This window comes from Chelonia mydas, chromosome 2 (assembly GCF_015237465.2).
Source record: "Chelonia mydas isolate rCheMyd1 chromosome 2, rCheMyd1.pri.v2, whole genome shotgun sequence".
NCBI classification, from domain to species: domain Eukaryota; kingdom Metazoa; phylum Chordata; order Testudines; family Cheloniidae; genus Chelonia; species Chelonia mydas.
This window is the reverse complement of record NC_057850.1, coordinates 54,445,642-54,473,041: the sequence shown is the minus strand read 5'-3', so window position 1 is coordinate 54,473,041 and position 27,400 is coordinate 54,445,642. Positions and strand designations below refer to the sequence as shown.

At 39.8% G+C, this 27,400-nt stretch overlaps 1 long non-coding RNA gene across 1 annotated transcript in view; it reads right to left on the bottom strand.

Annotated features, from left to right (window-relative positions):
- Nucleotides 1-461: 461 nt before the first annotated feature.
- Nucleotides 462-27,400, bottom strand: part of LOC122464448 — a 33,888-nt gene continuing 6,949 nt past the window's right edge. Inside the window, exons 3-4 of the long non-coding RNA XR_006288480.1 lie at nt 7,753-7,903; nt 462-757 (exon numbers count right to left, since the gene is read on the bottom strand). This is a non-coding gene — a long non-coding RNA (uncharacterized LOC122464448). The remainder of the gene's footprint in view (nt 758-7,752; nt 7,904-27,400) is intronic.

The window sequence follows — 27,400 nt, the reverse complement described above, 5'->3', positions numbered from 1 at the left end:
AATAAGGAAGTGTAATTTACCCCTTTATATACCACAAGAACCACAGGTCACCTAATGAAATTAAACAAACAAGGAAGTACTTCTTCATGTGATAAAGTCAACCTGTGGAACAAATTGTCAGGGGATGTTGTGAAACCCAAAATGATAACTGGGTTCAAAAAAGAACTTGATATGTTCATGGAGGTTAGGCCCATCAATGACTATTAGCCAAAATGGTAAGGAAGGTAACCCCATGCTCTGGGCATCCCTAAGCCTCTCTCTGCCAGTTGCTGGGACTGGTAGACAAGGAGTAGATTATTAGATAATTGTCCTGTTCTGTTCATTCCCTCTAAAGCATTGTCTGGCATTGGCCACTGTCAAAGCAAGATACTGGGCTAAATGGACCGTTGGTCTGACCCAGTATGGTCACTCTTATGTCACACGACTTTGCAAAGGAACTTCTTAAACACATACTTTATTTTTCGAGAGCACAAGCAAGTCACAAAAATATGCAAAACAAACTCCTTCAGCTGTGTCTTATACTTCTGATGATTGACTGCCTCTTCCTTTTAGAGCATATTACTTTTAAAAGCAGTCTAACACCTTTTTCTGTTTCTCTTCTTCCATTACGGATTTTCCATGCTCCAACCCCCCATCAGCTGTTGAGCAGAGAGTTGTTAAGTCAATAGTTCTGCTGATAGCACCCCCGCTGTCTCTCCAAGGTAGAACTATTCAATGTAGATGGCCCCATGTCATCTTCAGCCATAGTCTGTTTCTGCTACATAATGGAAATATTAATAAAAACAAAGGTTATAATCATATATTATATTTCATAAAACACAAAAGAATTCATAAACTAAAAGGTGTCCCAAACTGTTACACTATGTATTTCATAAAATGTAGCCTTTTTTGTGATGAGGTTCTACCCCTGCATCTTTGAAGTTTGTGCATGGCTGTGACATAGTCAAAAGGACCCAGCCAGCCAATGTTTGCACAGTTAGGGGCCAAAGTCATACTCTTGTCTATAATAATAAACATCAGGTTGAAGAAACTCTTCCTGTTGATATCTAATATTAGTAAATTGTAAAATCAATTCAAGATGCATTTTGCCTGCTTTTTTTCTTTTTTTCTTTTTTTTTTTTGAGGGGGAGCACAAGAAGATATGCCTGCTGAATAGTTGTTGATACCATGAAGCCATCAAATGAAGAACATAATTTCAAACTAAACAATGGAGTCCTGTCACAAACTGAACACTCTGTCTGCTCCCATTTAACTAAAATAGCTTCTTAAAGGCAACACTCCCATGAAACATACAAACTTAAAAAAACATTGTTTTACTAGGTATAGGGGCTATAAAACTTGATTGGGAGTCAGGGAAAAGGAAACCATAAAGTCCTCAGGTTCCTTCTAAGCATGAGCTAGAAACCAGATCTTCCTGAATTCAGTTGCTTTCAACATGTTGCAACAGATCTTCAAATGACTCATAGAGTCCCAGTAGATATACTGTCTTTTTATTTTCATAATTCATCCTCAGTTTGGCTGGGAGCTAGGTAGCCACCTCCAGTTTTGGCAGGAAAAAAATCTTTACTGGAATAAAGGTCTGCCCCTTCAACTGGATGTTTGGCCAGACTGCAGGAAAAAAATATCTGATTTCCTCTTACACTTGACTTCCTTTTTTCTTCTGAGCTTTAGAAAGAACTGTCTGTACCCTTCAGATCTGACAGTCAAAACATAATAGCTCTGCTAGCTCCTTTTTGATCCTTTCAAATAACCAATTCTTTATCTACTCTACAAATTGTGTATCTATAATCACACTGGAATGCACCAGTTTTGAAAGCCATTCTTTCTTGCCTTGACCTCACCAATTGTATGGATTTGCAACTTCTTCACCCTGCAGAAGGACCACTCTACCAACATATAAGCCTGAATCTGATTTTTTTCCAGGAATTCCAGTCTGACTTGAGGATTTTTCTTTTCTTTTAGTATGCATTTAACATTTGTAAAGGCCTTCTCAATTTTTGCCTCCTTGGCCTGTAATTCCTCTCCTTGCCCCTCCCTCAGTTAATTTCTCTAACCTATCAGTATATAATTCTATACCCTCAACCTTATCTGCCAGCTGTCCAAATTTTAACATCATTGGAGCTAATATGGTATTCCTTCAGCACTGAAGTACCACAAATCAAATGTAAGTTTTAACTGCACAAGGAATGCAGGTCTGATCCTGACACTAATTCAACTCTTAAACTAAAAAGTTATGTGTGCTCTTACTATTACTCAGACCAGTGAAAGATTAAGAAACAGTAAGACGTCCACAACTCGAGAACGTTAGACCACTACAATACATCTGAAGGGCTATATACCCTGGCTATTCATAATGTCTTCATGACTGTCCAGTGGGAAAGCAGATGAGGAAGATTCTCTGCCTCATTTCTCTCCACTTGAAATGAAAGCCATGCACAAGCCCCTGCTGGGGGTTCCACAGCCTAGAGGAATCCCGATACAGGGTCAGTATATGCCTCCCTCCCAACTGCCAATCTGCTCCCAATGTTTTCTTTTATATTTTACTTGGTAGGTAAGAGGTATTTCCCTTTATAAGTAATCCTTCTTATCTTAGCAAAGAGAACATTTTATCTACATAGCTAGGCATGATGATAGTCATCTGTCCTCTCTAGCAACTTTCCTCCAAGGGCTTCAAAGCATCTTAGACATTAATAAGTCAAGTTCCTCAACATGCCTATGAGATACCTCTTATCTGCTGCTTATAAATAAGGCAGACATTAAGATTCATAATTTAAAGTGCCTCAGAATTGGGCAGCATAACGCCAGCTCCCATTCAATACCTGCCAGTTACTCCCTTGTGTTTTCTCTTACTTGTGCATGTGCACACATGATGTATCACTGCAACATGCAAAAAGTATACAACAAATTCTTCTCAACCTTCCCAGGAAACGTCACTTTTAGGTTGTGTTGGGAGCAGCTATTATTGTGTAAGGATGTGGGGCATGGCTGCAGAGGTTAAAATTATTTATTTGAGATATGACAGGTAGTCGCTGTAAGCCTCAGTCATGAACCAAGACCCACTCTACTTTGCAACACACTGCACAAACATAAAACTCAGTTCCTACTGCAAGAGCTGGTCCGAGAAATTCTGACTAAACATTGTCAAAACGTGCTGATCTGCTTAAAATCTAAAGTTTTTGCCGAGGTGATTCATTTTCAACACAGTTCCTCTGGAACCCAGGTTATCATTGGAAACCTGCCTCATTTTCTGCCAGCTCACGGAAGCCCTCATACTGCCTTGGATTCAGAGACCCCAGGGCTTCCAGGATCCATAGCTCTTACACAGTCCAGTATTTGGATTGCCCCAGAGTTAGGAATTCCAGAGCTTCCAAGGGCTGTGACTCCCTTCTGGAGCCAGGGCTCCATTCTGTTTCCTGGAAAACTTGAAATTTTTGGTTTTCATTCAGATGCTGAACAAAACCAAATTTCAAAAATATCAAAATCTGAAACAACGTTCCCTTTTTCTGCACAGCTCTGTTTACAATCTAAGTTTGGGACAAGACACCAGGAGGATACAGATAGGTAACAGAGCACAATGAGACAATGTTGGTCAGAATGATCTGCAGTGGTCTCAGGACATCAATTGCCTAACCATTGTCAAACCCTTTTATAGGCATCACAGCAGTGGAAAGTTTTAAGAGGGATTTATACGAGGACAGTGAGGTGGCCCTTTTTAAATTTACTGGAACTTCTCCCATGCATGAGAGAAAGCACAAAGGTGCGTGTGGGAAAATGTAATAAGTGGATAATGAAATCTGGCATAATTGACAAATCAGAGGCACATGTCAGCATCTCCACAGTGAGAGATAACAGGTAGCATGGGGATAGCCATGAAGGGCCTTGAAGCTGAAGACAGAAAGGTCACCCTCCATATTAGAAAAGGGAGCTGCATGCTGCAGAGGCAGAGTAGAGAGCTGCAACTCCCAGGTAGCTCTGGTTTCCATGGGATTAAAGTTATATGATGTTTGACTAAAAAGACTATTGAATACAAGCACTGTTTGCTCTTAATGTGAAAAACAACACAGGTCAGAAAGGAAACTTTCTAAGAAAGTAACAAGCAATTGAATATAGTTTTACCATATATTACTATTCTCAGCCTTATCCCCTCCCTGAGCACTGTAGAATGGCAAATTTATTATTAAGCAACTCCATGGTGCTATAGGGCAATTACATAACTCAAAAACTAATAGAAATTTTACATTGAGGATGCACCAAGGACAATTTTAAATTGCTTATAACTTTCTTTTAAATTCAGTGGTCCATGCTTGGATACATCCAAGGCTTTAACAGAATGGTGGACTGAAGGGAGCTCGCAGGGGTTCCTGGAAGCAACTTGTTAAAATTCTGCCACTAAATTGAAGAGAAAAAAAGGGACAATTTTACTGGCTTCAGTAGAATTTATACTCCCTTGATAGTAAAAAACATTCTTACCAGCAGTTGGTCCCTGATACTCATAAAAACTCTTCTAAAAAGTTTTTTTTTTTTTTTGCCTTTGGAATGCACCGGATTGTACTGAATGATATTATCAAAAATGTCTTGGGGGAGAGTACAGTCTGATCCCCTAAAAGATCTACACTTCCACTCCCCATTTCAAATTATACAAGCTGACCGTTGTGCTGTCCTATCAATAAACTCTATATTTTTAAGGAACCTTCTTCCTGGATCAGTGTTATGAGAGTGCTTTTCGTTTAACAGGAAAGCAAATTGACAGATTGACTGACTAGTCTTGTACTCCACTTTTCTGTTAATATGAAGATGGTACATGAATTTTTATATAAGCTAAAGGACAAAAAAATGTTGATATCTGCTGGCAGCACAATGTTGGGAACAAAGTACTTTAACCACATCCCCCAGATATACCTGCACTTACAAGGTCTGTGGTACCTAGAGACTCTGGCATTGAAGCATTTCGAAACATTCATTCCACTTTACTGTGTGTCATAGCCTCCTTTTTGACAACAAAGAGAGCTCTTATGTGCAAATGTAGGCTCCAATACTGTGAGCACTTACATAGGTACTTAACTTTAAGCACATGAGTTGTCCCACTGAAGTCAATAGGACTTTTAGAGTACTTAAAGTTGACTTCAGTGAGAACACACATGCTTAAAGTTAAGCACTTGTTTAAAATTTAGCAGGATCAGGATCAGGCCTTATCTGAGAGTAATGACATACAAGAGAGTACCTGCTTCCCCTGAAAACAATGGCAAAAATCCCATCGTCTTCCACTGGGTGATGCAGGATCAGGCCCTATGGGAATCGATGGATGGATTTTTTTCAAAGTTTGCATATGATTATTCTTCACTGATGGCAGGCCTAATACAAAGTTTGAGATGTTAAATTCAGCTGTTTTAGTGTTATTTATGTGGACTAATTTTAAGCCTTGTGGGAGGAAAAAATGTATTTGGAAAAATGTACTCTTCCAGCTAACTAAAACTAACTCAGTTTTGCTCAAACTTTCAAATAATGTTCATCTTTGGGCTAACATCAACCATGGAAACTTTCTTCTAAAAGGAAAATTTTGAAGACAATTATGAGCAAATGAGAACAAGTTTTGGAGATGGACCTTGATTTGCAACCTTTCCTAACATGAAAGCTATAATAAATCCTCTACTGACATATGGTGACCTTATAATGAAGTTCTTGACACAAGATATATATTCTTAGTATAAAACTTGGTTAGGTGTACCCCACAGTGTAGCTCATTACCTAATATTTATTTTACATGAGATAGAATCATAGAATCGTAGAATATCAGGGTTGGAAGGGACCTCAGGAGGTCATCTAGTCCAACCCCCTGCTCAAAACAGGACCAATCCCCAACTAAATCATAGGTTGTACAATAATATTGTGAGGATTTTTTTTTAAATCTATGTTGGAGAAAAGTAAATATTAGTTTGGAAACCCTATAATTCTGTGTTCTATTGGACACCAAGAATGGTTCCACTAAATGAGTATAGCTAAAAAATAAAATGTGAATTGTCCCAAATAGTGCCTCATAAAAACGTGTATGAACCAACTTTGAAAATAAATGACCTGTCATCTTCTAAGAAAAGCAGCAATCTTTTTATGTATGTTTAATATTTGGGTGTTGAAATATAAACAGACTTTTGCTTTCTAATACTGTCTATACATAGCACTGAAAATGCTAGGCATGATGATTCTATCTACTTGCACTTTGCATAGTACTAATTCATTTGATTACTGTTGCCAACACTTATTCCACTCCTAACCCATTAGGCCAAATCTTGCCTTCAGTTAAATCCACCGACTCTCATGGAAATCAATTATAAGGTTTCCATTGGCTTTAATAGCAGCAAGATCAGAGCCCAATGTCAACATAAAATTAAGGTTGTACAGTTGAACGTACAAAAGTCAAACACAGATTTCAGCATGAACATTTGTTCAGTCTTTACACTTGCCCCCTGCATGTGTGCATTACAGTGTGATCCTTAACAGCATGATTTAATATTTCCTCAAAATATACTACCATTTTTTTGACAAAATATCATCTTTGGGTTGAGTTCAAGCATGGGAAATTTCAGCCCCAAATTAAAAAACTGAAAATAATGGATTGCTATTTGCAGACTTATCCCTTAGTTAAATGAGAGTGAAGATGGAAAATGAGTAACCAACTGCATTGTGGGCAATGAGGCACTAAATAACTAAAAATGTAATAATTAGGAAAGCAGAAAGCTTGAATTTATAAAGTAACTGTAGTAATTATTCCTAAGCATAGGGATTTCAAAAGTACTCAGCATTGATCCTAACTGTGCTCTCATCGAAATCAAGCAGAGTTTGACCATTGCCATCAATGGGACCAGAGTTAAGCCAACACCATATGCCTTTGAAAATTCACCCTTAATTTGTAAATATTTAAGTTACATAGTTGGTTTATTATATTTCACTCAATCTACATTTCTTTTCAACACTGCAGTCATGCTCCGTAGCACTGACATCACCCTTTCCAAATAAATTAATATGTATAAGGGAATGAAACTCTATGACCTTTGATTCAATTAAAATTTCAGTTGATAACACTGTGCCACACATCACCACAATGCCTCTCTGTTTCTCTTGGGTTTAAGTAGGTTAAACTGTGAAACCTCTGTAAACAGATGATTCAGATGTGCACCATATGTAAAAACCCTTTTAAAGAAACTATGTAGGGCAATGGTCACACACTTAAGGGTAACACAACCCTTAAGCATCAGGTGGACAAAGCAAGCTTTTAGCGTTAGTTGAAAATGTAGCTATAGCAACAAATACAAAATGAAGTTTGATAGTCAAACTAGCATAAAAGTCCTGCCTGGACTTCAAAGACATAAGAGATATTTTGCCTTAGTATACATGATCTAGAAGACATTAGAAGGAATTATAAAGGGACTTAATCCTTCTAAATGCAAGTGATGAACACAGTTGATCCAAGTAGTCTTTTTTGACTCTATAATTTATTATTTTATACTTTGATATAAGTTCAGGACTTACATTCTATCAAAAAACTCATACATTCTGTATCCTCCCCTTTGCATCCAGAATATACACAGGACTTGATGATTTGCTTAAGTATATTTCACATACAGACATTCAAAGAACTGATTAAACCAATACCAGCAGTTGCACTGTAGGATGATAAAATTAATAAATATTAAATCACATGAAAAATGTCCTGTTACAAAATGAAATCAAATGCAGCATTCTAATTGGAACATTTACAGGAAGCATCTTGCAGCAAGAAACCTGGTTCACAGCAGGAAAGATGTTTGCCGCTGACATCCCACACCACAGGAAGTGGAGAAGCAGGCTGCTGGTAGCTTCCTCAAAAGTGTGTCTTCCACTCCAGGGAGGGGGAATGGTCCAAAAGCACCTTAATAAACCAAATCTTATTTGACAATCTAGAGAAGACAGCAATGAAATCAATGATAAACACTATACAAATATGCATTCAAAAATGGTTCAGATAGCCTGGCCTCCTGAAACTTAAACATCTCTACAGATGTTCCCTTCCACCAGAGAGCAAAGCTAGATTGTGATCGCAGTTACATGACCACAAATCTGAAGCAGCTGTGTTGATTCGAGTCATCCCAGATTTACACCCGTGTAAGTGAAATCAGAATTTGGCCCCTAATATGAAAGTTTCATATAGGGAGCTACAATGAAAAACTGTTCTGTAATCTGAAATATAACAGGCACTACTGGGTGCCTGCTACAACACTTTGGTCTGTCTTCACTCTCCTAGACTGAAGCTTGCAAACTGTTAAATCCCAAATTTAGAACCTAATCCAACAGTTACTCACATGATTTAATCTTTACACAAGGAGCTTTGTTGATTTCAGTTAGACTACTCAGCTGAGCAAGGGTTAGTTCGTTTGGCCCCATTAATTTGGACAGGGAAAATCTTCTTCATCTGTCATGACAACATAGATGTAAATCCACCGTGTTGTTACACCATTGTGGTGCAATGTCATGTTATTTCCTTTTAATCCACTTTTTAAGGACAAAGATTCAGCCTGAAACTGCTATTTTCTTTTGGGGTTTCAGTTAAGCAATTGTAGTTTTGTTCTTAAAATGAAATTGACTGTAACACAGCAGGCATTCAGTACTACAGTAATGACAGTCAAAAACAATTAGAGTGGCCCCAGGTTTATTAATAGCTAGGGAACAATCTGTTTTCTAAACTAGGTGCCTTAGTCATACCACAGAAACTTAATACATGATAGTTGTTATGGCATAGACCCAGGCATATAGTTTATAACAGTGGTAATCACTGATCATTAATTCTCTTCTTAATAAAACTGGCTTTATTTGACTGCTCACCTGCAGCTTTTCAAAGATGATATTAATTATTAAAACCAGTGGAGGTTTATAACTTATGATTCCATAAGAAAAGTAAAAGGAATAGATTTATCTAATTGGAAGAAAGTTTTAATTCATGTACCAGGAGTGAAAAATGGCCTTAAACTAGATTAAGCCACAGTTCAGTTTTTCAAGGCATTTCGGGATAGAATTTATTATAACTTCATGAACCACTCCATGATGGCAGCCAATAGAAACAACCCCCTGCCATTTTTCTAACATTACCTAAGTAATGTTGTGGCTGTAGGTTAGATGTCTTGGCATTGTTTTATTGTACAGGGTACACAAAACAAATACTTTACTTCCTTGTTGACACAGAAACCATCTGCTAACCATCCTATAACTATATTATACTGTCACAATTCTTCAAATAACTTGATCGTTACCAGAGACTATCAAAATCTACAGAGAATTTTGGTAATATCTACAAGGATTACTCTTTCTTTCTTCTCTTTCCCCCATAAACTTCCCCTCGAGTCTATCCGGAATCCAGTAGCTAAAATCAGATCTCTCATCCAGCACAAAGACTATGGCCTGGATTCACTTAAATCCCAGACTTGGGTGGCTAAGCCCCAGTTTTAGGTTACCCTGTGATTCACAGAACTCCTGCTGCACTCTCTACTATTTGAAGCACTGGGTCAGGTGGATCGCGGCCTAACCAAGACTAAAGACCTGCCCCCTCAGTTAAAAGAAAGGAACCACTAATCCCAGGCTACTATTGATTAGTGGGCACAACAGAGGAGAAAAATAGGAATGGGAGTGAGGTCAAAGGTTGAAAATCAGGGAACACCGAGCAAGAACCCCAAACAGAGCCACTGCTCCTCTCTGCTGAACGCTGTAGGTGCCTAAACTTGCGCCTAAATTTTTGTAGGTGCTTATGTTTCTGCCTCTGGACATGTGCACTGCTGCCTCACTCCAGGTATCTAAACACCTAACACCTGCCTAACACAAACCAGGGGAACCAGAGAAAGATAGGTGTTTGGATACCTAACTGGTGGCGGGAGAGGGGGGAAATCCAGAAGGTGTGCTCAGAGACCATCCACCGTATCAGGCCCCTCGGGTCACACGAAACAGCTGAGGGGAGTGGGAAGGACACATCGGCCCTCCATCAGAACTTTTATCCCAAACATTTGGGTACTCACTGGGGATGTGCGAGGCCTCTGGCTCAACTCCCCCCTCCTCTTGAGGGGAGAGAAGGGATTTGAACAGAGTTCTGCCACCTCGCTGTTGAGTGCACTAGCTACTGAGCTATGGGATATTTTGATGTGGGGCTCCCATCACTCTCTCCTGTTGAAGCTGTTCCTCTGTGGACAAACGCTGGCCCTTTGGGCCAGAGAGAGAACAAGTATGAGAATGACTCTGTAGCCTGATGGTTTGAGCACTCACCTGGGACCAGGATCCAGTCTCCCTGCCCCAATAACATTACAATGATTTATCCACAGTGGAACAGCTTCAGCAGGAGAGACTGAGGAAATCCCACATCAGAATATCCCATAGCCTGATGGCGAGGGCTCTTACCTGAGAGGTGGCAGAGCACCCTTCTCATCAGGTGGAGGGGTGACTTGAACCGGAGGGGCTCCCACCTCCCAGGTGAGTACCTTGGCCACTGGGATAAAAGTGATGATGGAGTTCCTCCTCCCCACTGACTTCTTGCAAAATATACTTTCAGTGCCCATTCCAAAGAGGGTTTGCAGTTGAGAATTGCTAGCAGAGATAGGTGCCTCTCTGCAGCCCAGATTTAGACACCTAGCTCTGACAGGAGTGGGGCTTAGGTAATACCCTTCCCACTAGCTAGCTTAGGTGGCTCCCTAAGCATGTTGGCATTTATGAATCACAATTTAAGATGTCTATCTCTCCACATTCATTTTAGGTGCCCAGCTCAGGCTTTGTGAATTGCAGTATGTTCCTGAGTGTCACAATCCTAAGTACCTTTGTGAATCTAGGCCCTTGTCACTCTCCCCTTAGATTCCCTTCACTGGCTTCCTCTTGCCTTTCACATCAAGCTCAACCTTCTCAGCCTCAACTTCAACCCTGTTCTCCATTGTTGTTCCCTTGTAACTCATCTCAGCTCCTTTGTTTCACATGTGAATCCTCATCACCCTTGCATCAGTGGCGTGCTGTCATCATATGCAAGGCATGCATTCATGCCCCAGGACTAGCTGTGCGCATGCAATGATGCTGTTTGGTCCCTAACTGCACAAACAAAATGGCATTCTCCACACAGCATGATCTTGCATATATGGTGCACCCAAAGTCACACTGTACAGAGGGTGCCATTTTGCATGCAAGGGTACAATTGAAGACTTGACTTAATATCTCTGTGCAAGGCAGTGGCTTGTATAATCTTCTTTGCACCCTCCATGCAGCCATCTGCCATTAGAACTAGCCCTGTGTGCCATTTCGCTTCTCTTCATTCAGTGACCTCCTTAAAACTCACGTCAGGAAGTCCATTAATGCTAATCCATGTCAGTAAAAATGCTGTCATCCACTCAAATAATAACTAGCATACTTTGATAGATCTTTGTTGTGGATATCCGAATGCATTTTGGGATTGATTGATCTTGTCTGCATGTTTAAACTGTAAGATCTTTATGTGTCCTTTTCGTTTGTTCTATCAAAAGCACAGTGTTGGCATCTAACAAATGAGAATAATAAACTATATTTTGTCAGGCCTGATCTGACAGTGTCCTTTCTAAGGTTATATGCCATGTATAACAGATAGTGTACTTTTTTCCCCCTGAATAAGGATTGTTTTTCAGAAATATTCTCATTTTAAATTGCTAAAAACTTCTATTTTTGTGTTTATTAATAAAACAATGCTCTCTCCGACTAAAGCTGTTAAAACAATACACTTAACCTGACTGTCACCTCAGATAGCTGGCCTACAGGACTGCAAATCTGGGACTTTTGTTCTGTTTTCCAGGAAAGTCATGCATGGGTTGCTGCTGCAACCTTGAGATGGGATTGGGCCATAAAAAAATTACATAAACAAAAGCCAGAGATGTCGGTGTTAAAGAAATAGCCATTTTTCAATTATGTCATTAAAATAATACTAACTAAAGGTCAGATTCTTCCCTCTTAATACACACTCTCTACTCCCACAGATTACATGGGTTAAGGGACTGTTCACAGTAGGCAAGTACATATGTAAGTGTTCGCAGGATTGGGGCCTAAAATGGTGCTTTATTTTATGGTGCATAGTAACGTTTCAAAGTTCTGCTTGCCCCCCACTAATTCTCTTTTCAGTAAGTTTTTACAAAAAAGAACTCCAGAAAGTTTATTTCCCACCTCCACCACCCTTGCTGTAAAGCATAAACCAAATTTATAGCAATGCTACAAGGACTCTCTGAAATACACCCAGAGAACTATTCCTCCCACCATATTTTGTTGAGAGACATAGATTTCCATATCAGTCCTATCACAGGTACTACGTCAGGCATTTGCCCCACTTTCTCTTTGAGAACAAGATCTCCCTTAGATTCTTCTGACAGCACCTCACAAGAATCTTCTTGAGTTCCTGAGAGTTCACAATCCAAATAGAATTATCCATGCTACCAACCAGAGAATCCAATTGCCAGGAGTTATGCGAGGAGAATTTTCCAGTGCTCCTGAAACCATGTGTAAAAAGCGGTTATGCTGATGGCAGTGGGAGGAGGAGAGAAATGGAAAAGTGTCCCAGTTGTCTTGCTGGGAGTTTTGTCAGTTTTTCCTTTAGCTGAATAGCCTCTGTACTATTTGGAGCCACATACTGACAGCACACACCAGCTCAACGAAACAGCACATCAGCCTGCCCATTTTTAAAATACCTAATTGTACCCAAGTCCAGTAAATACAGTGCAGCTAATGTAAATACTTTTGGAATAAAGAAATGAGGAGTACCGTGGTGGAGATTTGTGGGTTGGTGAGGTGAATTTTACCTTTGCTTTGCAGAGAATTCCCAGGTCCATGCTGTGGCTCAGCAGCATTCCTTTTCTAAATATTTTATGTAACAATAATGAACAGTAATTTAACAGGAAGCCTGCAGCTTTCAACCACTATGATTATCTCAGCAATGCGGCTAGTTTCACAATGCTGGTTTTAATCAAATTGAATCCGTCAAAATTACTCTTAAGGAACTCATTAGGCAGCCACACTGTTTTCGGGATAGCATTTCCATCTAAAAACTATTTCTTCTTGATCGTCAAAACTTTTTAGACTGCTAAGTTGTGTCTCATCTTATATATATTTCCATGATTTGAAAAGATATTTCTACACATTAAAGTAAGGAACTGCGCTTCACTCAAGAAGTTGCGAGGGTGTTAAATGAAACACTGAAATAGTAGGCAGGACAATTATAACATGGGCCTTCCTGAAGCTCACTGATGGCAATGGAAAGTCTCCCATTCATTCCAGTCTGCTTTGGGTCAGGGCCTTAACCACTGAAATACTTTGCCCTTAGATCTATAGCTACAGGGGTAGCAAAGTAAAAGTCAGCCAAGCTTGCAAAATGTGAAATGATTGAGTGATATTGTAATGTGATTAATTTTAGGGAGGGTAGAGAATTCTTCAGCATGCTCTGTTTATTACAGTGATCCTTTATTGGTCTGTAACCAAAATTTTAGATGGACAGGGAAAGCATGGCAGTGACTAAGAACATCATCATGGTGAAGGAGCGCATGGAAAAGGAGAGAGATGCTGAGGCAGCTCATGGATGCCACCCTCAGTCAGAATGCCCTCCTGCAAAACATGCTCCTGCAAGGCCAGCAGGCCCTGTAATTTGGGGCCCAGACTTGTCTTTCAGCCCCTGGACAATGCTAGCTACTGGAACCAGCAACAACCCCTAACTGCCACATACACCCAGCAGTGCTATCAGTGGCTCCCATTCACCTCTCAGATCCAACCTCTGGGCACTGAGGACACTTGCATGTGGGAGACCAGCTCTTTTGAGCTCTGCAGTGCACCTGACAATTCTGAGCCACGGCACTCTATCCCAGAACCCATGTGGACAAGAAAAGGCAGAGGCAGGGTGTAAACTCACCTGTAACTTTATGCCCCACTCTCCCCCCACCCAAAATGGTGTATTTGAAATGTTCTTACTGTTGTACTTTGAGTTCTGTTTGCACTGCTGTGTTCATTAAAAGTTTGTATTTGGTTGGTTATTTTATAGATTGGTGTTGTGCGCTAGGTATACCCCAACACCCCTGTGGGTCATTACTGCTCTGCGGCCAACTCCAAATAACTGCTCTTCTCCTCAGCGTGGTATGACCTAATGGTCAGAGACAGAGGGTCTCTCCTTAGAGTCAGGGCAACAAGGCTTAATGGCCTACATCTGTATGGTGGCCCTTTAGCATCGGGCAGTATGGCCTACTGGCCAGATTCAGTAGGCCAGCCCTTCAGCACTGGGCAGTATGGCCTAGTGGCCAAAAAGGGGGGGGGCTGCCACTGGGTCAGTGGGGATCCCTCCGAAACGCACTGACTCTGTACGCAGAACCACAACTGGATCAATGTCTGGTTCCCCTGGGCAACTTCCTACCCTACTTTCCTGCTCTGTAGTCTGCAGGTCCTCTAGTTCTCTGGGGTAGTTGTAAGGCGAAGTTCCTGACGACTCCTTCCCTTCATGGGTTTCCATGGACAGTTGGGTATTCACCTGGGTCTCAGCGTGGCTGGTCTCTGTGGTCTAGGGCTCCGACAGCTCCTGAACAGGAGCCTGCAACATACATTCTCTCTCCTCTCTAGTCGGCGGACTGAGCTGAGCTGCTCCCTTTTATACTGTGATTCCATTTGGAGCATGCCCACAAAGGAGAAGGGTGTGACCTGCTCAGTCCTTAGTATGGGGTTAACCCTTTCCAGCCTAGTGTGGGGCAGGATTGTCCACCACAATAGGTTAGTTAAATGTATTTCCAAATATAAAGATAATTATTTTTAATTGGTTTCATTAAAACATTATCACTGGCTTTTTACTGTGGTTTATTCATAATAAAAACCATTCACAGTACAGAAAATCCTTTAAATAAAGATGAAATAATGCATGGATTTTGCAAGACCACATGGGGAAGACCACAGTGCTCGCAATGTCTTTATCCCAACTGGCTAACATGTTCAGCCATGAAACTTAAAATATGAACAATAGACATCCCTTACAGAACTTACCAGACTGTTTGTGTTCTCTGTGGGGCGCTTTGCTGGCTGCTCGAACCTCTGAGCTAGTTTCCACATTTCAGCCTCCCCCTCTGCCACGGGTTTCTTATGTGGTCTTAGGTAAGTCACCTAATCTCTCTGGGCTTCAGTTACCCACCTGTAAAATAGGGTAGTACTATCTTCCTTCCTTCCACCCATTGTCTGTCTTGCCAATTTAAATTGTAAGCTCTTTGAGACAGGGATTCTCTTTTACTATGTGTTTGTACAGTCCCTACATAATGGGAACTTGATCTTGGCTGGACCCTACAGGCACTCTTGTAAAACAAATAAAATGCTAAAAAGAAAACTATTAAACTAAAGTTCTAAACTGGTCACAGTTGCCAAATTCAAAAGGGCTGTGAATGAATTCTGAATGTCAGATATTTACACGGTATATTCCAGATAAATAAATTAATGGTAAACCCAATTGATTCCATGTGTTATCAAGAACGTCTTCTCCTGTGAATACCTCAACAACAGAACATAAGGGTCCATTATTTTTATTCACTATCACTATCTGGAACTATTGTTAATCCCAAATCTTAAACTTGTATTATTGACATCTTTTTAGACTTTAGCCAGCTCAGCATTTCTCAGCATAATTATTGGTTGTGCAATTGGAATGTTAACGTGCAGTATTTCTGTGTAATTGCATTCTATGCTTTACCTCAGAGCTCCCTTTTCAGCTGCTAAATTGAACTGCAACCCTCTGTGGTATTGTTTGTGGAAAATACCATTTTTTTAAAGACTTTTGACCTAGATTCCTTGATGTTTTCCTAAAGAGAATTTTCCAGACTTTACCTAGAGACTTGTTAGGCAAAACACACAGGAAATCAAGGAAAATTACATTGCAAAGTTTTGTTTTCTGAAGTAAGAGATCCCACAATCAGAAGAAAAAGCAACTCTGCCAAAAAGTGGTCACTGTACAGTATAGCCATAGGCATCTACATACTCAATAGCCATAGTTGTTATCACTATCAACACAAACCTGTATAAACATCAACCACAAGGAGAAGGAAATGAGTAATTTTTTATGAACTGAATAGAGCTGCATGAGAAATGTCCTTGAGAATTATTTACTTCATAACTGTCAGTGCAGAAGAGTGATCGGAAGCAGGGCCTAGCTAGCAATTTATAGGTTTCTCTCTCTTATCCTGAAATTGATTTTTCTTTAGGGTTTTGACAAAAATAACTCCAGGACCACATTTAAAATATCTATTAATTTATGAGAAACCCCTCATCAGCCAGTGGTTTTACTTGTGTTTGCAGCCACCTTTGTCATTTTAAAAAAGTGATAGGTTTCTTTCTCAAAGTCTCATTGAATATGTAATTGTATAAAATTGAAAAAAAATATTCAAGTCTCTGACCTCAAGTTACTTGAGGATTTTTTTTAAAGACTCATTTGACCTTATGGTTGGCATGTCAGCAAATTAGATTTAGGTATTGAAGCTCCCAAGAGTTCTAATTATGGCTTATCTGTATATTCTGCAATTCATTAAAAAAACCATGCTTTACAATAGCATCGATATATACTTATTTGCATGTACATCAAAATGTGATCTGAATAATCTAACTTCTACAGAATAGCTTTAATTTTTCTGGTGTATTTAGATGTATCATAAATATTCATAACTGTTATTCACTGTTGACAAGCATTTCTTGAACAGTCTGGGCAAGAATAGTTTACATTCATTTTTGAAGTAGCTGGAACTGATAACTGGACTGCTCAAGAACATCTAGAAATATGAAATATGATCCTTTTAAAAAAAATAACTGAGCTGATTGCCCCAGGTATGACATCTATGGAGGACAACGAGATTACAGACTTGGGACAGTAATGAGAATGGCTCATGTTTGCTATTCCTCATTCACATTGCAAACTTGTCATGAAAATGGATTACCTGCAGTTCTGTGCTATTTTCAATTTTTGTCTTGTCATGATAATAAGACATCAGAAGTTTAATGTGCAGTATAGCCTGTGAAATACAATAGCATATAAAGATGTGTGGATATTAAAATACTTGCTGCTGCAACCTCTTCCCTTATACCCATGTACTCACCAGGCTGCCAAATCAACATCACTGGCGCTATTGCCTACTGCATTTTTGTTTCTGGGAATTACATTACAGCTCTGAAAGAGAAATGGACCTCTTCTTCAGAAAGGTGAGAAGTATATAAATATTATGAGTTGTGAGCTACCTCTAAGTCTGGGTTTACCCAAACCTTCGCAGTGTATCCCCCACATACCAAATTAGAAATGATGTACACTTGACCTTAGCAATAGTCTGTTTTAGTGGTATGACCATTGCTCTCCTTAATTAACCTAGAGTTCAATCTTGCAAGGTGCGGAGTGCCTCTTAAAAGATGATGACTTCCATGGACCTCAAGGAGGCTGTCAGTACCTTGACTGGACCCTTACACTTTTGCTAACTTGTAAGGACAAAGAATATAATATCCAGCTAACTGAGACATAGAATATTGAAGATATCAAATGTAAACATTCAAGAGAAATGTTGGCCATGACATCTTCCTATCCCACTCTCATCAGTCTTTTCCATCTCTAAATTCTAGAGTTAGTCCATTCCCCTAACGATAAAGGTTTGTTCCTTACAAAACAGTGCTTTGCCCAATATAATTTTAAATATTGCATAACTTCAGCTGGGAAACTATTCCACTGTCTTATTGATCTCACTCTCAGGAGGTATTTCCTGATACTGGCCAAATTTTTCAAAAATAGGAGCATAAATTTAGGCTCCTAAATCCATATTTAGGTGTCTACAGGTGAAATTATCATAAGTTCCTAAGGGCTAGATTTTTAAAGGTGTTTAGGTACCTAATGATGCGGCTAGACCTAGATAGATTTTTAAAAAAACAAAACACCTAAGCATATAAGTTCTACCAATTTTGATGGGAGTTAGGTGCCGATGCACTTTTGAAAATTCCACTAGGTTCCTATCCACCTAAATACGTCTAAAAAATTGGCCCAAAATACTTATGAGCACAAGTTTCATTGAAATTATTGAAGTTTAAGGGCCAGATTTTGAAAGGTACTTAGGCACCTAGTGGTGTAAATAGGTGCCTATTAGGCTTTTGAAAACCGCCTAGAAGGGCATTGGTGCAACATTAATTTCAGTGGGAGTTTGTCTCTAACACCTGAATACCCCACTAGGCTCTTATCTCCATATTTAGGTGCCTAAATACCTTTAGAAATCTGGCCAATGAGACTATTCAGTGTACATAAAGTGAGCAGAATTGAGCCCTAAAATTATAATAAAAGTCTATTTAGTGAATAATTACTTATGTTAAGTCTCTGTAGTTGCAATCTGTGTGTCTGTTTATACAGTATGTCTGTACTCATTAGTAACTGCCTGTAACTAAAATATTTGTATTTCAGCGATCCACTACATTACTTTGTACAAACTTTTCATATGCAAAACTCATAAAGTACCATTTCTATCAATTAAGCTCAAGTATATGCAGAGGCAAACAAAGCTGAAAGTATATTGAATTTGATTTTAAGACTCCCATAAGCCAGGAAATGTAGTTACATTTTCCCAAGCTGCCCCTAATTAACACTATTGTTCCAAGTATTAAAATAAGATTACATATAACATAGTATGTAAGGTCAAACAACAAGGTCTCAAATTTCTTAACTCTGATTTTTATGCATATGTGTGTATGTTTAAGTAAGGTCCTTACTGTTATTTTAACACATTTAGTTTGTGTTCAATTTCCTTTGCTAGGGGATGAGAACTTTATCGTAAAAGAAAAAAAAAATAATTTCAGTGACAATCCTTCTTGTTCTTTAGTTATTTTCTGGATCATTTTTTTCTCGGTCTTTCTGATCCCAGTGAAAGTACAAGTCTGCATGCATCCCCAATGTATTATATCAACATCTACAATGAATGAGGACTACAGGCTGAAAGGCTGACGTCCCACCACTGAGTGGAGTTTAGGAGCACAGATAACATTCCATGTGTAATGATAGTTCCTTGCCTGTAAGTCCTGTTCTGCAAATGCTTACCTATAAGTTGTCCATAACTTTACACACAAGTGTAGTCTCATTCAATTCAAATGGGTGAATGTCTGTGGAACGGGGCTTGAAATGTCATACTTTGCCATGCACTGCAAAGGAGCACGAGTAGAGAAAGAACACATGCAGCATTACCCTTTAGTTCCCTAGCACCTCTGCACGGAGGTTAACTATAATCCCAGTCCTTGGTTATTGCCCTCCCAGAGCACAAGTTCCAGGAGATCCCAGCATCTCCTCAAATGTGGTACAAAGGAATAGAGCTCTTCCAAATCAGCTGATGGAGCTGTGCTGGGATGGAGAGATGTATTTGCTCTTTCTGGTGTAACCCAGGGCTGAATATAACAAGGACCAGCCCCCACTTGTAACACCAACAGACCCCCAGTTGTCGGCATCAACCCCGGGACCTTTTCAGTTAAATACATGCGCCTCTATTGTCTACTGCATGAGCTAAATGCTATATTGCCTTTAGCTAAGGCTGTAGTGTAGAGCACACTCATTAATCTCTAAGTGGTCTTGGTGCCACTAGATGGGACAGAACACCTCACCCAGAAGGTGTGTGAGTTACATATCCATTACAATAAACTATAGACAGAACTTTATATAATTAAAAATATTTTAATATGTTTTAATGGTATAAAATACCTAGAGTCATGGCTAGCCATTTCAAAGAGGTTTGCTTGTTCATTATATTAATATATGCAATATAATATATATTACATTACTAAGGCTTGCAAGGTGCTATGCTGCAGTTTCTATGGTACAGAGGATTGAAATCTTTGTTACAATGCACTGGCACTGTCCTGGTTACTGGGATAAATACAGCAGCACCTAGGAACTGATATTGTTTGGATATTTCCATTAGCTTCTTTTGGAGCAGGACTGGAGCCATTACTAGCATTAGTTGTTTGTCTGTTTGTTTCTTCAAAAAAGATTATAGCCATGTATTTTTTGAGTTTCTTAACTCAAAAATAACTCCACTGAGGAACCTCAAACTTTTAAAAAATTGCTTCTCTCTGATTTAAGAATAAGCATGAGACAGTTCAGGCCTAAGGGAGATTTTCTGTGAAATTTAAACACAAAGGGGTGAAAAAATTGGGTTAATAGTGGTAAATGTGTCACAAGCTTACTTATGGAGTTCTTAACTACTGCACCAGAATGTAAGCATGTGTAGTACTTCTAAAAATGTGTCATTAGAAGAGATGTTGTCTCTCCAAACGATAGTTAAATGTACAGTAGAATATTTGTACAAGCTAGTTGTTGAAATACATCTGTTTTGATTCTTTGGTAAAGAGAGGGGAAGGGCAAGAAGCTCCAGCATGTGTTTACCATGGCCCTGACTCAACATAAGCCTTGAAATTACTTTTTGGTGTACAAACAGTGTGGTTTCCCCATCAAAAGGTTATTTGTTATAAAAGGGCTTTATTCGGTAAAACATTGGGAACATTCACATTTTAATTAGAGCAGCCAGGCTTCTGACCAATCTAAGGTCAAAGTTATGGCATTTTATGATGCTTCTTTTCCTGATTATAAAAGAAACAAAAAAGTGCAGCAGAACCAATTTCATCCCCTGAGTATTCCCTACAGCTCAGTTACCCCATGAAAAAATAAACCATCAACTGTAACACCGAGTGTGCTTTCTTAATGTCTTGAGGACTTGTTTAAACTCTGTGGAGCAGGAGGTTAGCTCATGGTGGTTTTCTCCCTGTTGTCCCTCAGTGTGTTAGAAATTTTAAAAAACACGTTTCATTAATTTCCTCTTCTCATAGATATACATCCTTATTTTTAAATCAATTTTTATTTGGTGTTTATTTGCATTTGGTTTTTATGAGTTAAATAACAGTAGGTCAAATGTCAGATTAGATACCATTTTCCTTGTGCTCAAGGGAACAGTTTTCTTTTTACTGAACATTATGAGAAATTCTAGATACAGTAGTAGGACATTGTTTGATTTCAGCTTGTTACGTTAAATTAATCTTAAAATAATTAACTTTAAAAACTATATTTAAGATCATAGTACATAATCACACGAGACACTTGAAATATTTAAAATAATTGAATTCGGTCTTTGTGAAAAAACAAAAAAAAAAGAGACGTTCAAAATAAAACCAATTTGTATTGTCAGTTGTTGGGCAAGCTGGTTTTATTATACAGGCTGCTTAATGTGATAAAGCATAATGAAACCAGTTAAGAAGGCCCTTAATTTTGAACTACAATGACCATAGTGCATCCATGCTCCTGATATGGAGTTAATGTTCTAAGATGCCTTTCAGGAGAGAGATTACCAATATGCTATGGACATTTGTTCATGCCATAAAACTATCTCTCAGTCATGTCTCAGCACAAGATGTACCTTGGAAGGTTAATTATAGATATTTCTTTAAACTTTTTTTTCTCCATATTAGGATATTCGTAAGAATGATTTCTGCTCGATTTCATGTGGGACACAGTATGTAATACTCAGCTCCAGTATACAATTGTGTAATTCCTGCTACATCGCCAATCAGCACAACAGGCATTACATTTCCTGAGAGGAATTTCCTAATACAATATTATTTATGGTCGTCCTGAAGACTTGCTAATCATTATCTTCTAAAAGATGACAAAGGCAAGAAAAGCCCATATGGCCATCTAGTGTTTACTGTGAGAAATACAGCTCAGCAATTTCTTTTCACTAACATTATTTACCATTTGATAGTGTTTTCATAGCTTTTCTATGACTGTGAACATATTTTAATGGTGCCTTACATTTCTACCATCCTGAGTGTAACACTGAAATTCCTAGAAAACAGGTTTATTTAATAGCTTCAGTTATTTCTATTCCTATTAACTGCATCTCTCTCTGTCTAGACTTTCAGACCACACTCACCATTATGGTCTCCGAAGGCTTTTGAAATATGGATATTGATACCTTACAGCAGAGATTTAAGGAAGTTAGGTGAGTATATTGAATTTCAATGGGAGTTGGGTGCCTAACTCCCTTTGGCTACATTAAAAATCACATCCTACATTCTCATATTCTCCAGTATTTTTTATTAGGCCTCAAATCGCCTTGATTTATTCACATGCGAATTCCCACTGAAGCCAATAAGAACTTTTCGCATAAGTAAAATGTACTGGAGTTGGACTATAGCAAGCATAATTCTCCAAGGTTCTGTTAGCTTTCATCTTCCATTCACTACAGCTCCCTAGAATTAGTGAAGATTGAGGGCAATCTGTACTCCTCAGGATTGGGTTATAAAAACCAATAGCTGATGTGTTGAAATATATGCCTGCAAACAATTTGTAAGTGCATTCAATGTGACAAGTTCAGGTTCCTCCACACAGAAAAAAGGAATTTATCCTGCTCCCCATACAACCAATAAGAGTTTGGTCGTTGACTTTAGTGGGAGTAGGAACTGGGCCCAGATTACCTACAATACTTATTAATGTTTTGGAATACTGAGATTTTAATTAGGTAGGTGCAAATGTGTTTAAATACAGTAAGAGTCAGTCTACATCCTCACCTGAAACATGAAACAGATCTTTTCTGCAGATTCAAAAATGTATAGTTAAATCCCCCCGTTATTATTTTCATTATTGTGTTTCTATTCCCCTCTCCACTTCCAGGTTACAGACAGAAGCAGATGTTCTGATGAGAGAGACAGCACCTCTTGTGGCATTTCTGGACTGACTCGAAGCAAAAAGAGCAGAAATTTCACAAGAGAGCATGTTTTTAAAACATTTGATGACCCCAAGAGCCTCAGAGAAGTTGTGGGTGCTTGTCAGAATTTGAACCTCTAAACTTATTGAGGTTTAGCCAGCATTACATGTGTCCCTATAGGAGATTTTGCCAATGAGTTCACTAACTTGCTGTCTTTTAATAAGATATTATGTTGTCTGCCATTGCTATGGACCCACTTTGTGCTCCTACCTGACCTACATCTGCCACATTTATTAGTTATGGTATCAGAATGTTTATGAACTCAAAGTTTGAGGGGGAGTGTTTCTAACATAAGGATGAATGAAGTTAAATGAAATTAAATGAAAACCCAGACAAATCCAGCAGCTGTCGCAGGATGTGGAATCCAGAGGACTATTCAAAAGGTAGTAGAAACATCTGAGGAGCTTTAGCTCATTGAGTCATCTCCCAGGTCATCACTAAATAGTGCAAAAAACATACAAAGATCACTATGCTGTCACTTCTCTGGATATGTCTACCCAGCAACTAAACGCCTGCAGCTGGCCCATGCCAGCTAACTCGGGCACACAGGGCTCCGGCTGCAGAGCTGTTTCACTGCTGTGTAGACTTCCAGGCTCAGGCTGGAGCCCAGGCTCTTGGACCCTGTGAGGTGGGAGGATCCCAGAGCTCAGGCTCCAACCTGAGCCCAGAAGTCTACATAGCAATGAAACAACCCCACAAACCAAGCCTGAGTCAGCTGGCACGGGCCAGCCATCGATGTCGAGTTGCTGTGTAGATATACCCTATGTTTTCCTGTATGTTGTTAGTTAGATGACACACTCAGCAGTGGTTAGACTTAAAAGAAAGAGGAGATAGCAACTCATGAGAATACCTTGGAGGAAATCTGTGTGACAGATATGGCAATTTCCTGCAATATCCTGAACAAACCTTATTGAATTAAATTAAACCTTATTTAATTAAGTTTAAATATCTTAGGAATTCACTGTATTAAGAATGAAAATGTGTATGTATTATTGTGGAATTATATGTAACCACTCTAGGGAGGAGACCTGACTAATGTAAACCCTGGGAAGTGTTATCATCTTTAAAAGACTAATTTAAGCAAAGTGAACTTTTTAAAGTAAAGTGGGGATGAGGAGGGGACCTTTTCTTTGCTGATCACTGGTTACATGAGGACAGATCAACCCCCCTCACCACCACTGTATAAAGAAGGAACTCACAGATTCTCTGGGAGGGGGGTGCTTGTTCTGAGCCAAAGCAGTTATGTATTTGTAACCACACAAAAATCCCTTGGTGGGATTTGAAGGACCGTTCACCTGCCAGAGCCCTTTTCAGGGTTGGGCTGATCTCTGGTAAGCTTATTAGCGTGCCTATGGCTCTTCATTGTTTTAATATGATGTCTCTGAAATGCTTTACCTTAAGAATAAATGTGCTTGCTTAGAAAGGGCTGTGTGCTAACTTATAACTGTAGTAATTATGCTGTATAGTGCCTCTGAAGAGAAGGCAAAGCAGGTCAGCTTAGAAAGTCTGTCTTGCTGGGGAATATCACAGTGTTGGAGGGAAACTGTGCAGCCTAGAAATAACACGATCAGGAAAGAGAGCTACATGTCTCCATTCAGGAGAGGTAACGGCTGGGGAATTGAAAGCCTCAGAGTGGTGTCCTTGATGGACCACAATGAGGAAATACAGGTGGCATAGCAAAAGGTATTTCGGAAGATTGACCTAACTGGATGTACTTGATGCCTGGAGTACTAATAGCTAATGGGATATTGACTTTAGACTCTGGTGCTAGTGAGCTTTTCAGGATGTGATCAATTATCTGGGTGTATAGAAAGGTGATTTGAGGCAGACCTGGAGACATAACAATGGTTTGGTCTTCATGCGGCAGGCTGTTCTTACCTTGGATGGAAAAGTGGGTATAAGAAACGTGTATATTTTAGATTTCAGAGTAACAGCCGTGTTAGTCTGTATTCGCAAAAAGAAAAGGAGTACTTGTGGCACCTTAGAGACTAACCAATTTATTTGAGCATAAGCTTTCGTGAGCTACAGCTCACTTAAATTGGTTAGTCTCTAAGGTGCCACAAGTACTCCTTTTCTTTTTGTGTATATTTTAGAGAGGACTTTCTTTACAGAGACTTTCTCCCTCTCCAAAATAGAGGTGTATGGCAAAGTGCTGGGAACCAATAGCTGAGCCACCTCTCTGGTCACTTAAACACCAATTAATTCTGCACAGGGTGAATCTGACAGGGCCTGACTAGAGAATAAGAATGGGCTGGGGCAGGACTAATGAGCAAATTGTCCCATTAACAAAGGAGGTATAAGAAGACCCAGGAATAGGGTGACCATATTTCCCAAAGGGAAAACGGGCCACCACTTGAGGCTCACACAAGTCCCTGCCCTCCCCAGCCCAAGCTGCTTGCCCAGTCCTCCCACCCTCCCATGCATGAGGCTAGCACAAGCTGCTTGCCTGAGCCCCCTCCAACATGTGAAGCTGACGTTAGGGGACCCACCCACACACCGCAAGGGCTGGCCCAAGCCGCCTGGTGTCATGGTTTTCCCGAACCCCACCATGCAGAGCTGGTGCTGCCAACTCTCCCCACTCCCGAATGGTTCTCTGTGCCCCACTAAGGGGGCATGCCCCACTTTTTTGGCATTGCCAAAAAAAATTGGCCACCCGGGACAGAGGTTAAAAAGGGGATTGCCCCACCCTACAAAGAAAGGAAGTGCAGGGGAGAGGCAGGCAGGCTTGTAGAGCCAGAGCCAGCACAGATCTCTAGGTAGAGATAGCTCTTTCCTTTCCTCTCCTTCTCTCGGCAGAGAACCACGGTAAAACTGAAACTGTCAATAATTATGGTGTATGGTTCAATAAGGTGGTGGGAGGAGCCAGTGTAAAAAAAACTGCACTGGGGTGTCTAACAACTGAAGGTCTTTGAGTCTGTGTAGACAGAGAAGAAGACAGGAGTGTCACCCTGTCACAAGGAGGTTACATCAAAACAAAGAAAAACTGAGATTTCCAAAACCATTCAGGGGCTTTAGCCCACATCTTCCAATTGCTTTAAGGACAGATATCTGTCTAACTCCCCTAAACAGCATTGCAAATGTTAATCCCTGTTCCTGTCATTTAACTATGTACTGCCAGCACATTACAAAATATCCTGTATCAGCCATGGGAGAATGGGAGTTAACAATCTATTTGCAGATCACAAGGTCTATCTTTTTTAAAATGATTGCGAGGGGAGCATTACAAATGCCTATGGACTTACCCCTGCTCCTATTCAAGTCTGCAACAGTTTTGTCTGGTTTTAGAGTACACTGAAATGGAAGGGGGCGCCTTCCTCGTACCAGTCAATGCAAAGGAGGATGTGTAGGGGAGCACTCTACCCAAAGCAGGGGGAGAAGGGGAAATGTATCACTGCTCCCCACTTGCTCTTGCCATTGCTTCAATGGAAGTAGGATCAGGACCTACAGTAGCTACAATAGTATATCATCTACATCAAAAATCACAGTCGGAATAGGAGCCCCCCTCTAAGAAATTGCCCAGCATTTTCCTGCAGCCATATTTGAAGAAGGAAGCACCCTATAAACACTTATGCTTAGGGGAATATCCAGGAACAACCGTATCTTAGGTATTTGTACGGCTCCCCTGTTACCATTGTGTCCAAGCACCTCACAGTCTTTATCTTCAGAACACCCTTGTGACAAAAAGAAGTACTATTATCTCCCACTTGCAGAGGGGGATTGAGGTACAGAGACGCTTGCCCAAGGACAGATGGCAAATCTGTGATAAAGGAGGGATTTAAACCCAAATCTCTGAGTCATAGGCTATCCCTGGACCATCCTTCCCCCACTAGACCCACGGTGACTCCATTAGTACTGTACCATGTAGAAAAACACACACATGAAAACGTACTTGTAATATTAATAATATTATTTTTTAAGAAACTCTATTTGAACTATTCACTGAATAGTTTTTCCTCCACTTTCCACAGAAATCATAACTCTTCTAGGATCTCACTACTCTGTTAGAGGCCTCTCATTATATCATATTTACCATACAACTTCCTTAATTCTTTTGAGTATTCAAGATCCTTGTGAACTGGTATTAGTTAAACAATGCTTTCTTACAAATTGTGGCTCAGGGGATTGGAAATGGGATAAAGACTCTTTCACCTCTGGGACTATGGTTCAAATATCACTTATGTCACCACTAATTAAAGGAATGTGGGAGCCTATCTAAAAGTTCTTACTCTAGTTACTAATTGACTATAGATATATCATAACAAAGATGCCAGTGATGCTTCTATGTCTTACTGAAGGAAAATGGATGGTAAACTTCATTTGCAGCCCTCTGAGACAGAGTTGGGTGGACAGCTTGGAGAAGTGTGTACTACTACTGCCCATGCTGTACCTTGTCTGTGGCTAGAGAACTTCAGTTTCCAGGGCTGTCAATCCATCCCCTTTCAGGAGCATTACGTTCACTTAAAAAAATTAATTTTAACAGAAAAGGATGTTATTGCTTACACTGAGGTCACTGAAAAGGTGATACCGCTCTCAGTGATGCTAATGTGAAGGTACAGGAGAGACGTGAGTTAATTGCATAGTTACCACTCTATTATTGATTTATGCTCTCCTGACATTTA